The sequence below is a fragment of the Silene latifolia genome, chromosome 8 (genome assembly GCF_048544455.1).
Source record: "Silene latifolia isolate original U9 population chromosome 8, ASM4854445v1, whole genome shotgun sequence".
Taxonomy (NCBI): Eukaryota; Viridiplantae; Streptophyta; class Magnoliopsida; order Caryophyllales; family Caryophyllaceae; genus Silene; species Silene latifolia.
The window spans coordinates 102498055-102512656 of NC_133533.1; the positions used below are offsets into that span (position 1 = coordinate 102498055).

The window sequence follows — 14602 nt, forward strand, 5'->3', positions numbered from 1 at the left end:
GACAACTCATAATTAAAGACCCATAAGTACGTTTGCTTTGACTCGATAGACACGAGGCGGAATTGGAATGGTGGACTGAAGTTTTCGAAAATAGGAATTTTCAAAAAGATTCATTTGTCGCTTTAATGGGCGGCTTCCAAAGATAGAGATCTCCACAAGTCGATCAGTTGAAAGGGTTGTCTTAAGTTTATTTACAAAAGATGGTTTGAGTTTGAGTCGGCTTGGGAAACAGTGCATTGTTTCCCAAGATGGTTTTTTGAAATTCAAAATCGTATGTTTTGAAAATCGAGTTTGAAATGTTTGAAGAGGTCTTGGGGGCGGTGCATGGTCCTCGGGATCCCGAAAGTGTCTCGAGAAGAGGGTGTGTGCTTTTCTCGGGTTTTGAAAGAAAGCCATTGTCGGCGCGAAACGGGTTAAAATCCGTGTCTAGACGCGGCGATTATAACGGCGCAGAAAAAGGTGATTTGAAATGGTTATACAAAACCGGGTTTGAAAATCGTCATTATGACGGCCTAAAAAGGCGCGTTGAAATGGTTATACAAAACCGGATTTGAAAATCGTCATTACGACGGCCTAGAAAGGCGTGTTGAAATGGTTATAAAAATCGGGTTTGAAAATCGTCATTACGACGGCCTAGAAAAGCGTACATCGATCGGCGAAAGACCGAGATTTGAAATGGCCATTATAACGGCGCGAAAAGGGTGTTTTTTGGAAGTTTGAAAATGACACGGAAGGACTTATGATCAAGTAGCACATAAGCACTCACAGTTTCATTATATTATGCATTATGCTAACACGGGTTTTGGCTTAGAAGGGTGGGTTACACACCAAGCAATCAAACCCCGATTTGCGAGAGGGATACCAATCCAAACAAAAATGTGTAAGGAGGGTGCCCTAGCCTCGTGCTCGAAAGTGATGAAAACTCTTTGACGAAACAGAAATGTGTAACGTCAACGGTATGCTTGACTCACTCAGAATTCGAAACGCGGGGATGAGAAAACTCACGCCGACGTAACGAGCCAATTGGTCGAAAAGGGTTAGGTTGTGGGCCCGGACAAGGAAACCCGACCGTGACCGTAACATCAATTAATGTATTCCAACCAAGACCTCGTTCGAGTCTCACCATCTAGGGATCACAAAGACGTAAGTGTCCTAGTTCTCCCCAGCGGATTCGCCAATCTGTGGACATAGCCACCTACACGCCAGGCCAATCTGCGGACGTATAGCGGTCTTTTTGAAAGCCACGCTCGGCGGCGTAAAAATGCTTTCGACCGGATCGTTTTAGATCGGTCGGTTTCGTCTCGGTAAGGGCCTCGAAACGATTAGAGATGTTCGGAGTCGCCACCAAGCATTTGTGGGATGTCTGGAACCCGTTCAAAATCCACTTTATACCTCGGTCAAATCGAAGCACAAAGCAGCGTTTGACATAGGTACTAAAGATAAGGAAATCGTCCCTCTTTAGCATCCTATCTCTAGAATGACTCTCGTACGGCCTGGATAAGGTCGTCCACTATCCAAAGTTTCTGAGTAAGAGGTGAAGGTACGTATTGGGAAGCCCTTTAATCAGACACCTAATCCCGCCCGCGTTTAGCGGCCTCTACTGATCGATCTTGGTTGGTTGAATGCAAAAGTTGATAAAACGGTTTAAATGCATGAATGCGCATCCAATGATTTAAACCTAACATGTGAGAGCTTTCTAAGTCGGTTGATTTAATCCAAGTATCAAGTATAAGATGTCGAGTTGGATTAATGATTGATTTGCATGCAAGACGGAAATTAAACATCCATTTACCGTATTAGGTTTAGGGTGCATAACATGATCCATTTGTCTTAGTAAGGCATTTTGCAAATATGGTTTAAGTAGTCATCTGATCCGTCCTATATCCGGGTTAACCGGAGTCGGGATTGTCCTAGACTAATGCCGGAAGGGAACAGGCCCTGTACCAGACGGCTATATGAGGCGCGAGCCAGCCGGCGGTGTAAGGGGCCTCTCTCTGGTTTTGAAAATGAGAAATGGAGAGCCTGTTTAGGCGCGGGTTAGCCCACGGTTTATGTGCCCTGTTCTGACCTTTTAGAAAACGTTATAAAACGGGTTGAAAATGGGTATTTGAACCACGGTTTGATTTTAAGGAGTCGTTTAGACCGCATTTGTTGATTTGAAGAAATAGACTCGAATAATCATCATTATTTGATAATATTCGGTGTCGGGTTCGATTTGTCAAACTTGACATGAATAGTTTTGAAAATGATTATGGACTAATTGTTTTAAGTCCATTTGAATGTAATTAGTCGATACTCGTCATCGTACCCGGGTTAAAATCCGGCATGGTATGTAGAACCAAGGATGATTTTGTGTTGGTGACTAATATGTTTGTTTGAAAATGTAAGAAATGAAATAAAAGGCTTTAAAATACCTTTTAAATGTCATTAACCAAATATTATCACCGAAACACGGATTTAACCGTCATGGTATGAGGAACCAAGGGTGAAAAATGCTTTATGGTTAAAACATGTGAAATAAAATAAAAAGGGTTGAAAATACTTGGAATGGTGAAAACCGATTACAAATATGAAAAATGGATTAAGGGAAATAACGAGAACAAACACAGTTGATCTCTGGTCTGAGCACCCCATTTAGGCGCGGGCCAGTTGGCGACCTAAGGGGCTTCTGCCTCAGACCAAAAATCAGTTTTGGCTTGTTTATTCCATGTTTTGGTTCATGTTATGCATGTTTTAGCATGTTATAGTCATGAAACAAATGAAAACATAATAAAAGAGGATTTTTACACCCTCATACTTACAAGTTTGGTTATGGCGAGTGACCGACGTAAGTGTAACAACTCGTTTGATCGGAAAAAACTCGGTTTAAAACCGTTTTGGTAAGTAAAAGAGTGTTTTAAAAGTTTAGTGATGGTGTAGTGGTCGAAATGGTCGGTCAAGTGATTTAATGCACGATGACGGTACCAAACAATGTGTAAGGCTCGTGTTTACGGTCGGTATGTAGTAAATACGCGTCGGATTGTGACTTTAGAAGTCGAGTCGAGAATTTTAAGGGAGAAAAGAGGGGGCGGACACTCGCGTAAGTCTCAAATGGGGGGCATTTGAGGGGTATTTATAGGATAATGAGTGGTTGTGTGAGTTTTGAGCGACGTGGCCACTTGGGCTGCTCAAAGAGGCGCGAGCCACGTCACGGGTCTTCGAGCTGTGTTGTCACTTTCACAACAAACGCAATCATGATTTGTTCTATCCTAGGTTTTGTAGTCACATGTTTGGTACTTGACCAACATGAATCCGGGAAAACTTAAGGTAGAAGGTTTGGAATGTTTGGTTTTTTGTGGTTGACTCGGTTTAACTCGTTGTTGGAGTCGGGATTTGAATTTTTGAGTCGGTTTTTGGTCCGGTGCCGGTTTTGACTCTAGTTAGTGTCATTGTGACCCCGTCGTCGTGCATTAAACACTCTAGGTATTTTTGAAATGTTTTGAGATGTTTTATTTTCGAAATCTTTTTTGTTTTCCGACGTAAAGTTGTACACAAACTGTCGATCAAACGCCGCGATTCCAAAACATGTTGTAGTCCGATAATCATCGTGTGTTTGTTGGGGTCTCAGCAGATACTGGGTATCTACATATATATATATATATATATATATATATATATATATACTTGGGATCCTATAAGAACCACTAGTATAATGAGAACCATGAGAACCACTACTACTAATAATAATACTACGGACGACATTAGACTTTATTTTGTTTGAAACCTACGCGCACCCCCAAACCCTTCAATCTCATTCATTTTCCCATTTTCACTTCCTCGCTCATCTCTCCTTCTCTCTCTTCGACCATCACCCTTTCCGTCATCCTTTCCGATCGTCTTCTCCGACCATCGTTAACCAAATCATATTTCCGTCACTTCTCAAATCTCAAAACATTCATCATAGGATTTTTGTTCCTCTAATCCGATTCAATCGTCATTACCGAGTTTCATTCCTACAAATTAAGGTAATCCGCTGCTCAAATTCAGACGATTCTACGCTAATTTGTTCATGCTATATACGAGTTAATTGAATAAGCTTGATGCGAGTTAATAACTGAATTTGATTTGAATTCTAGGTTTCAGTTGATCGTACCTGTAATTGCGTATCATCGGTATAGCAGAGGCAACGAGATACTGTATTTCGAGAGTCTACTAATGACCAGAGACAACGGTATGACCAGTTCCTCGCAGTTGATTTGATAGTTTCTTCGATAAATATTGCAATGCGATGTTTAATTTTTTTAGCTGATTGATTGAATTCTGTGACCTGCTTATAAGTCTAGATGCATTCCATTTCCCAAAAAATTGCTTTTTTGTTGTGGTTTTCCAAAATATGATTTGCTTGTGATTTCTCCTTCAATTATCGACTAAATATTCCTGCTTTAGATTAGGCAAACCGTAATTTGAGTCGATGAAAAATAATAGTTGGCTAAAGAAGCATAGGTTTACTAGTATGTGCTCAATTTTGTCTGGTTATTCTAATAATTTAATTGCTTCTGCAGTTGCTCGAGAAGCTAGTACTCAGGAATAGTGCCATTAAGAATTTTAGTTAAAGTTGTTAGTCTTGTTTGTAGCCTAAGAGATGCCATAATAACTCAAATTTAGTTTGCTAGGAAGAAATTGTCTCCTGAGTTGTCCAAATCAGGAACCGGACTAAACCATCTAAACTTGTTTAGCCAACAAGGCCGGAATAGTAACAGCCGGTTGACCCTCCAACAAATCGGGCTTATTCAAGGCACACACCGACAGGCTTGGAGAACCATACGTGGACTGCCAGAGACCTCAGTAGCCATTTTGCGAGCCTGGCTTTTCGAGCATTTCCTTCATCCGCAAGTTAGATTAATGTTTTATTTTTAGTAAAGGGAGTTACAAGGACAACTTATAATTTACTGGAAGAGGATGATGTTATTAGCAGTTCTCCACTTCCAGTTTTGCCTCAAGTTGATGTTGTGGAGCCCATTGTCGCTTAAGCTTTTTCTTTAAGAAGATTAGTAGCCTAACTTCATGCAAAGACCTTTTTATCAATTCTTAGTTTCAGTAATGTTCGAGTTTCATTTCTTTTTTTGTAGTTTTCACGAGGTTTAACTGAAGCCCTGAGTATTATTATCAGTACAATTGTTCAGATTTTGGAAGTTGATTATGTGTTCTGGAAAATACAGTAGTATTTTGGTACAATCTCGGCGAAATCTTACAAATGCATTGTATACTTGTATGTGTACGATGGATCATTAATGAAAGACTTCTCAGTCTTTTACGCAGGATTAATTAATGGGTTATTTAATGACAATAATCCAACGGGTATTGTTTTATTTTTAGTAAAGGGAGTTACAAGGACAACTGATGCGTGTCTTTTATATGATGTTTTTCATCCCATTTTACACGCATTTCAGAGCTCATTCATGTAGTTTATGCTGCATTTCTCCCTATTTCCGTCTACTTCCGTATTTTTGTACATTATTGCAGAAATGTGAAGAATCCAACGGAAATCAAGCTAAATCCGTCCCCGAGTATCCTGCATTTTATTTTGACGTGAAGTATTCACCCGAGGAACGAACTTGGTGCGCAATTCAAGGCCCAAAAGACAAGTCCACGAGTTTTAAGAAGTCAAGTAGCAGCTCAAGTAGTCGATCGACCATCACCCTCAGTCGATCGACCAACCCTCGGGTTACAGAAGCTACTGTTCACTGTCAAGCGGTCGATCGACCCCTCACATCAGTCGATCGACCACACTGCTATTCCAGACGAGAATTAAAAGACCGAGGAACTTGAAGCCCGTTAAGTTTAGGTTTTGGAATAATTGTTACGTGAACTTTCTATATAACGTAACTGAGAATACCTAGTTTATTATTCAGTTTTTCATCTAGTTTTGAATCAAGTTTTATTCAGTAATTTTCATTAAGTTTTCGCATACGGTTCTTGATAGATAGTTAGGGTTTGGGATTATTGTGAGCATTGGATTTTTAATTCCTAGTCCTAATCTTTCCTCTGCAACTCGGTATTCCTCTGCCCTACTTATAGTTCATCTTTATTTTATCAATAGTTTAGAACTGCTAAGTAGATTCCCGCAACCGTTATCATTGTTTATGTTAATTGTTTGTTCTACTGTTTTTAGCAGGAATTCCTTTGTTTACTTTATTAGTTTTGTTATTGTTTTCACCCTTAGCATGAGTAGCTAAGTAGTTTGTGCTAGGATGTAGGCGAGTTTTAGCCTAGGCGGCAAAGTATTGAACACGGCCTGATTCGCATGTCAGTCGATCGACTGACACTATCGGTCGATCGACTGACCTCGTGAGGTTACCCTTCGTTTTGATTGATTTTAATGTTGTATTTAATGAATCGAATGCATGCGACCAGTTAGATACCTAATTTGTGACTGACCCATGAGATCGAAAGATAGGGAAAGTTATTTAACCACCAATTAAATCGACTAAACTGTGCTAAGATCGAAAGATAGGTATAGTTTAGACCGTTAGTCACTTTTCAGGACGAGAGTCAGTATTAGTGATATTAGGGACCTATAGCGAGATCGAAAGATGCTATTTGTTAAGAGTGGACCGAGAGGACCTCTTGTTTCCCGCCTCACTTGTGTTCGATTTAGACACGTTTAGTATCTTTGCCAAGAAGCTTTAATAAACCGATCATCCTAGTACCCCTTCTTTATCTGTTAAACCATCTTTTTAGTTTATTATCTTTATTTGTTCTTAGCTATAGACCATCTCGACCCAACCCCCACAATTGTTACCTTAGACTGAATATAAATCAACTAGAATTTACATCTGCCTCCTTGTGGTTCGACCCTGTTACCACTAGCCTAGGTTAGTCTTAATAGGAAATTATAAATCTTATTTTTGGTACTCACAACGACGGGTATCAAATTTTGGCGCCGTTGCCGGGGAGGCAATAGTTCTAATTTTAGTTGTTTTATTTTTAGTCTTTCTTAGTTTAAGGAACATCCGTTCCTTAAACTTTTCTTATATTCTTTTTGTAGTTTCCTCTTATGCGCAGGTCACAGGGTGGTGAACTAGTGCCATTTGACCCTGAGATAGAGAAATCTTGGCGCGAGTTGAGACGGACACAAAGGGTACTACCGACAGAGGAAGAGCTGAGTACTCTGTCAAGCTATTACGAGAACGATTTGTTCGAAGAAGACCCCTGATCTTCACCCGTTTCCACTTCTTCACCGAGACAGTTACTTCTCCAGAAATTCCAGTCATGGCCGAGGAAGCAAGTATAGCTAGTCATTCGAGCCGACAGTGAAAACTTATATAAGGGGTTCGAATTACCGGGAGATGCCAGGAAGTTCGAACCAAAGCCTTCATACATTAGCATGGTTGAGAAGAACGATTGGGAGGGCTGCAAATGAAGATGCGACTAAGCATATGGAGACCTTTATTGACTCTTTGTTCCATACCCCCACCAGCCGGCGTGACCCAAGACCAGATCAAGGAGACCATGTTCATCTTCTCCTTCGTGATGCCAAGGGAGTGGTATTGAGATTTGGACCGAACTGTTCAGGGGATCACCGATTGGAATTCATTGGCATTGGCATTCTATAAGAAGTACTTTTCTGCTTCAAGGACGATTGCTATTAGAGCTCAAATCACGGGCTTTAAACAAGGGCCAGATGAGAACTTCCACGAGGCATGGGTCCGATTTAAGAAACTGGTGCGAACCATATCGCACCATGGGTTCGAAAAGTGGAGCTTGTGCAATCATTTCTACAATGGGTTGTACGACGATCAGAGGGCCATTTTGGATGCTGCAGCCAATGGTCGATTTGCTGAGAATTTGGGAGCAACCAAGGGGTGGAAGATTATTGACGATCTAGCTACCCACAAGGCCGAGTATGGGAATTCCAGAGGGAACCAGAGGAGAGCTGCTGAATCTTCCTCCGTCGCTGCGCTTGAGGCTCTCACTGCGAGATGTGACAAGTATGAACTAGGAGGAGCTTCTAAAGGTGGGATGTACCAAGTAAATGTTGTGTCAGACGGTCCTTTCGTCTGTGAAAGGTGTGGAGCTGAGGGACATGTCTCGAAAAACTGCCCTAGTCCCTTTGAGTCTTGTGCTGCCTTTCAACACTATAGGCAGACCAACACCTACTATGAGCCGAATACCCATCCAAACTTGAGTTGGAGGAGGCAAAATGTCCTGAACCCAACTCAAGCTCCGCCGCAGCAGCAACCCTATGTGCCCCCCCATCAAAAGCAGCAACAATATCAGAAACCTCCCTATGTGCCGCAAAGAAGAACAATCGCAGAATTCCGAATTTTCCGAGCTTAAGAACTTGTTGCTAAAGGAGTCCCAAGCAAGAGAGGCCGGGATGAAGCTACTAGAGAGCCAAATCGCTCAATTGGCTAGCAAAAGCAACACTCGAGCTCCCGGGCACTTGCCGACCCAAACTGACCAAAAGGAGACCTTAAATGCCATCACTTTGAGGAGCGGGTCCACCCTTGATGGTCCTGCCATGGTCGAGGACACTGTTGAAAAAGATGAGCCGGAAACAAGTCAAAAGAAAGCTTCAATGAATAAATCAAAGAAACAACCGTCTGGGGGTATATCGTCGATCGATCGATATACCTAGTCGATCGATCGAAGCACGGGTTACAGGAGCTTCGAATCCAGACATCTCGTCGATCGATCGAGGACGATGGTCGATCGACTAAGATCGCTACGATCTTGAGGAATTTCGTCCTTTAATGCCAAATAATCTGCGAGACCACTTGTTTCGGGGTACCACAGTCCCGAAGACTTTAGGACAAGATCCGAGTGCTGATGGGTCAGTTCCGGTTCCGAAGTTCGACCCAATGTCGGTTAATGGTTCTCATTTGAGACGATCTGAGGAAGGGTCGAGCTTCAACAAAGAGAAGGTGACGGACTTCCAGCCAAAGTCCAAGGATGCCGGCACGCGTGATTTAGAGGAGAGGGCAAAGGTACTTCTTACAGCCCCTTACCCGGAGAGGCTAGTGCCGACCAAGGAACAGGTATCTTTCAGCAAATTTGAAAAAGTTATTCGTAGTCTGAATGTACAAGTCCCCTTCCTTGAGTTAGTAAACCAAGTACCCGCTTATACTAAATTTATGAAACAACTTTTGTCCAAGAAGCGGTCACTTGAAACAGTGCACACTGTCGCACTTACTAAGGAGTCTTGCTCTTATCTGTCTCACACTGCACCCCCTAAGTTAGAGGACCCGGGCAGTTTTTCTGTTCCTTGCAACATAGGTACCTTCCCAATTGAGAAGGCATTGTGTGATTTAGGGGCTAGTATAAGTGTCATGCCCTTGAGTCTAGCTAGGAAGCTTAAGTTGACCCGGTTTGCTATCACAGACATGACAGTTCAGATGGCAGACCGATCTGCGGTCGAACCTATAGGAGTCCTAGAGGACATACCCGTCCAAATAGGGAAGTTTTTCTTCCCTGTTGACTTTGTTGTCCTTGACATGCCTGAGGATGCCCATATACCGATCATCCTAGGTAGGCCTTTTCTGCACACTGCTGGTGCAGTTATTGACGTAGGCTCTGGAACTTTAACCTTCAAAGTTGGGAAACATTCTATCATTTTTGCCCAACCTGCTAAAAAGAAGGACCCCATGTGGCCTGTTACTTGTAATACGGTTTCTGAAAAGAAATCGTACTTTGTGCTTCCTGAATTGCCTGTCTCTATTACTACTCCTGTGCTAACCCCTTCGCCCCAGATTGGGAGCATAAAGGAGGAAGAATCTGTTGTTTTAGACATTGCAGGAGCTGGTTTGGGGAAGGATGAGCCGCAGGTCACTCTAGCTGCGACAAAGCCTATCATTCAAAGAGGAGGTCTTGGTTGCCTGAGCTATGGAATTGATGAGATAGTTGATGACGAGCCAGTCAAATCCAGAGAGTCTGATTTGGACTTGGATGAGCCGGCAGAGGTCATTGATTGGGGAGATGATGAGACTATTGATCCGTTGAGCCATACGGACATGGAAGCTAAGAAGGGTGCAGCTGCTCAAATAAGCACCATTGAGGCTACCTCTAGTAGCCAGAAGCCGACGAAATGGGCCATACCGTGGTCCTTCTTGATCAACTATTAGTTGATCGAGCTCGTTATAAACTTCATTTTATTTGCTTTTGTTAAAAACAATTTTTATTGCTTTTTGTGTGCGCGAAAACTTCGCATTTTATTTCGCTTGTTTAGGATTTTTAAGTACTTTAGACTTTATTCTGGGTTTGCGCAATTTTGAGCGCGTATTATTGTGCACTTGCAGGTATTTAGAGCTTGTTAGCTCAAATCATTGAGCAATTACGAAGAAATATGAGGTTGCAGCAGTGTTTTCAGTCGATCGACTGGGTTAAGTGGTCGATCGACCGCTGCTGCTGTACTTATTCACGACCTCTCCCCTGCTGTGTTTGGTCGATATGCGGACTTAAGGGAGTTTTCTACTCCACTTTATTTTCCGTCCAATTTATTTATTTCTTCTGATTTTCTCATTTGTGCACAATCTTACCGCTTCAAAAATTGTTTTCTCGGTTTTATGCGTGGTTTTGTTTGTCTTTTAGGTACTTCTTAGTAGCACTGCTGGCTACTGAAACCTCCTAGCTCACGCTGGTTTGGGGAGGTTTCCTTTGCTGCGCTTAAAGTCTTGTGAGTTCCTGATTTCTTTACTTCATGTCATTATATTTTATTTCTTTTCTCGCAAATTCCCATTTCTCTTTTCTTCATTACATGATTTTGCACAATGGGGACATTGTGCGATTTGGTTTGGGGAAGGGTTTTACGTCGCATATCATTTGCTTGCATTCACGTTTAATTTTGTTTTGCATTGTTTATTTCATTTCTCTTATATATACAGAAAACATCAAAAAAAAATTGAAAAAAATTTCAAAAATTTCCATAAAACGCACGTTTATTTTAGCATATAGGTCGAGTCGGAACGGTAGTATTTCCATGATGATTTTGCATTTGCACCTGTTTTGCCTGAGCCTTGCTAGATTAACATGTTATTAGTAGAATCGTATAAATGCATAGTCTACGAGTTTTCGTTAAATTATCGGCTGAACTTGAGACTTGACTTAGAAAATTGGCAACCTACATCATATTTCTGAGATTTAGAGCCTATAACTGGTGACATTCATGACCAGTTCATCTAGGAATGTGAGTAGTACTCCTTATGAGACATGTTTCCTTAATTTGCATGATTATGAACTTGATCTACTTAATACCTGTATGCATTCGGTTTGTGGTTTGTTGGCACATGTGGTAGAGGTTTCCTTTTTCTCATTTTGCCCATAAACTCCACACTACCAAAAATATCCCTTTTTGTCCCATTTACTACATCCTACATTTAGCCTGTCTTTTGTCAAGCTAGTAGTCCGTGTCCTTGGGATTGTTACTCGTTTTTTTGGTGGCATATGCTCATTTTGAGATGTTGTTGGGAAATGAGGAAGGAAAGAAATAGAAAGAAAAAGAAAAAAGATGAAAAATGATTCGAAAAAAAAGAAAAAAAAAAAGAGTTCTGTACTGTTCAAAGCAGTCGATCGACTGCCAATTATAGTCGATCGACTGAAGATCCGAGGAAGAAATCAATTCGCATAATTTAATCCTTATCGTTTGGCGATTTTTGCTCCCATAATTCAATTATATTTTATGGGGAGTTTATTGATTTAGTATTTTGGAGATTGTGAGTTTTGTGCTTGCTATAGTAACATTTCTGTTGATTATGAGCAAGAAGTTGGATGTTGCCATTTGGTTCCGTTTTGGTACGAGCTTGATCACCTGTACCTCCACTTTACCATAAAATACTCTGCCTCTTCTTACCCATACCTCACATATCCCATATATACCTCGGCATGTGTCATTGGTCATCTGTTTGGTTGGAATGCATATGTACGGTCATAGAGATCATTTTTATATTTTATTGTTGGCATGTCTTCATAGGTCGTAGTTAGGTGAGAGTCACTACAAAATTAATTCTTTCTATCTTAGATATATTCACCTGTACTTATTGAGTGATTTGAGCGACCCGTGAGAGTCCAATTTGATAAGTCTCTACAGTTGACGGTTCAGCGGTTGTTGACGGCTTCATAACTCGTTTGCATGATTCATTTGCTAGTTGATTGTTGGTTGTGCATTAAATTGGTTTAGGCTTAACAGGTTGCATTTCGCTCTGAGATTGAACTCGTTCCATTAGGTAATTAGATCGAGTCTAGTTCTTGCTTGAGGACAAGCAAGGGTTCGGATTGGGGAAGTTTGATGCGTGTCTTTTATATGATGTTTTTCATCCCATTTTACACGCATTTCAGAGCTCATTCATGTAGTTTATGCTGCATTTCTCCCTATTTCCGTCTACTTCCGTATTTTTGTACATTATTGCAGAAATGTGAAGAATCCAACGGAAATCAAGCTAAATCCGTCCCCGAGTATCCTGCATTTCATTTTGACGTGAAGTATTCACCCGAGGAACGAGCTTGGTGCGCAATTCAAGGCCCAAAAGACAAGTCCACGAGTTTTAAGAAGTCAAGTAGCAGCTCAAGTAGTCGATCGACCATCACCCTCAGTCGATCGACCAACCCTCGGGTTACAGAAGCTACTGTTCACTGTCAAGCGGTCGATCGACCCCTCACATCAGTCGATCGACCACACTGCTATTCCAGACGAGAATTAAAAGACCGAGGAACTTGAAGCCCGTTAAGTTTAGGTTTTGGAATAATTGTTACGTGAACTTTCTATATAACGTAACTGAGAATACCTAGTTTATTATTCAGTTTTTCATCTAGTTTTGAATCAAGTTTTATTCAGTAATTTTCATTAAGTTTTCGCATACGGTTCTTGATAGATAGTTAGGGTTTGGGATTATTGTGAGCATTGGATTTTTAATTCCTAGTCCTAATCTTTCCTCTGCAACTCGGTATTCCTCTGCCCTACTTTTAGTTCATCTTTATTTTATCAATAGTTTAGAACTGCTAAGTAGATTCCCGCAACCGTTATCATTGTTTATGTTAATTGTTTGTTCTACTGTTTTTAGCATGAATTCCTTTGTTTACTTTATTAGTTTTGTTATTGTTTTCACCCTTAGCATGAGTAGCTAAGTAGTTTGTGCTAGGATGTAGGCGAGTTTTAGCCTAGGCGGCAAAGTATTGAACACGGCCTGATTCGCATGTCAGTCGATCGACTGACACTATCGGTCGATCGACTGACCTCGTGAGGTTACCCTTCGTTTTGATTGATTTTAATGTTGTATTTAATGAATCGAATGCATGCGACTAGTTAGATACCTAATTTGTGACTGACCCATTAGATCGAAAGATAGGGAAAGTTATTTGACCACCAATTAAATCGACTAAACTGTGCTAAGATCGAAAGATAGGTATAGTTTAGACCGTTAGTCACTTTTCAGGACGAGAGTCAGTATTAGTGATATTAGGGACCTATAGCGAGATCGAAAGATGTTATTTGTTAAGAGTGGACCGAGAGGACCTCTTGTTTCCCGCCTCACTTGTGTTCGATTTAGACCTGTTTAGTATGCTGCCGCCGAAGCTTTAATAAACCGATCATCCTAGTACCCCTTCTTTATCTGTTAAACCATCTTTTTAGTTTATTATCTTTATTTGTTCTTAGCTATAGACCATCTCGACTCAACCCCCACAATTGTTACCTTAGACTGAATATAAATCAACTAGAATTTACATCTGCCTCCTTGTGGTTCGACCCTGTTACCACTAGCCTAGGTTAGTCTTAATAGGAAATTATAAATCTTATTTTTGGTACTCACAACGACGGGTATCAACAACTTATGATGTTGGAGACCTTGGTCGTAAGCATCATCGTTCAATGCATATACTAGTTAAAGCTAGGGTACATCGGCGAGTGAAAGTGAAACTAACTTAAATATGTGACGTCGTGCTATGAAATTTTGCAGGTACCCAAATGACTCTGAGAAGCTTACTTTGGCATCACAAACTGGCCTTTCAAAGAATCAAGTAAACAAGCCTTGGATCCTCTCTTTTATTTTTTTTTCTATGGAACTTAAAGATTTAATTGTCAAGTAGCCGAAAAATGCTGCTTTAACAAGACATAAATGCTCCTATAAGTTCTTAACTTCCTTAGCTGATGATTTTGGGTACATAATGCTTAAGCAGGTCTCAAACTGGTTCATAAATGCAAGAGTAAGATTGTGGAAGCCTATGATTGAGGAAATGTACAAAGAGGAATTAGGAGAGTCTTCTGTTGATTCTTCAGGGGAAGCTTTCTCGGGTCAACCAGAGGAATAATGACATATGTGCTTAGTTGAGCCAAGAAAACTAAGTTATATGTGCATGAAATAAGGTACTATGTGCATGAAATAAGGTTGTATGTGAATTAAAAAGTTTTTCAGTAGCGTCAGTTGTTTATATTGTGATACTAATTATTGTTGGTAAAGGACGCTAATTTTATATGTGCATGAAATAAGGTTCTATGTGCATGAAATAAGGTTCTATGTGCATTAAAAAGTTTTTCAGTAGCGTCAGTAGTTTATATTGTGATACTAATTACTGTTGGTAAAGGACGTTAGTTTTATATGTGCATGAAATAAGGTTCTATGTGCATGAAATA

General features: G+C 40.7%; 1 long non-coding RNA gene across 1 annotated transcript; it reads left to right on the forward strand.

Annotated features, from left to right (window-relative positions):
- Positions 1 to 4612: 4612 nt before the first annotated feature.
- LOC141595797 (uncharacterized) lies at positions 4613 to 14309 on the forward strand. Its single transcript, XR_012522296.1, has 3 exons — positions 4613 to 4868; positions 13929 to 13989; positions 14149 to 14309. It is a non-coding gene; the product is annotated as an uncharacterized LOC141595797 (long non-coding RNA).
- Positions 14310 to 14602: the final 293 nt, after the last annotated feature.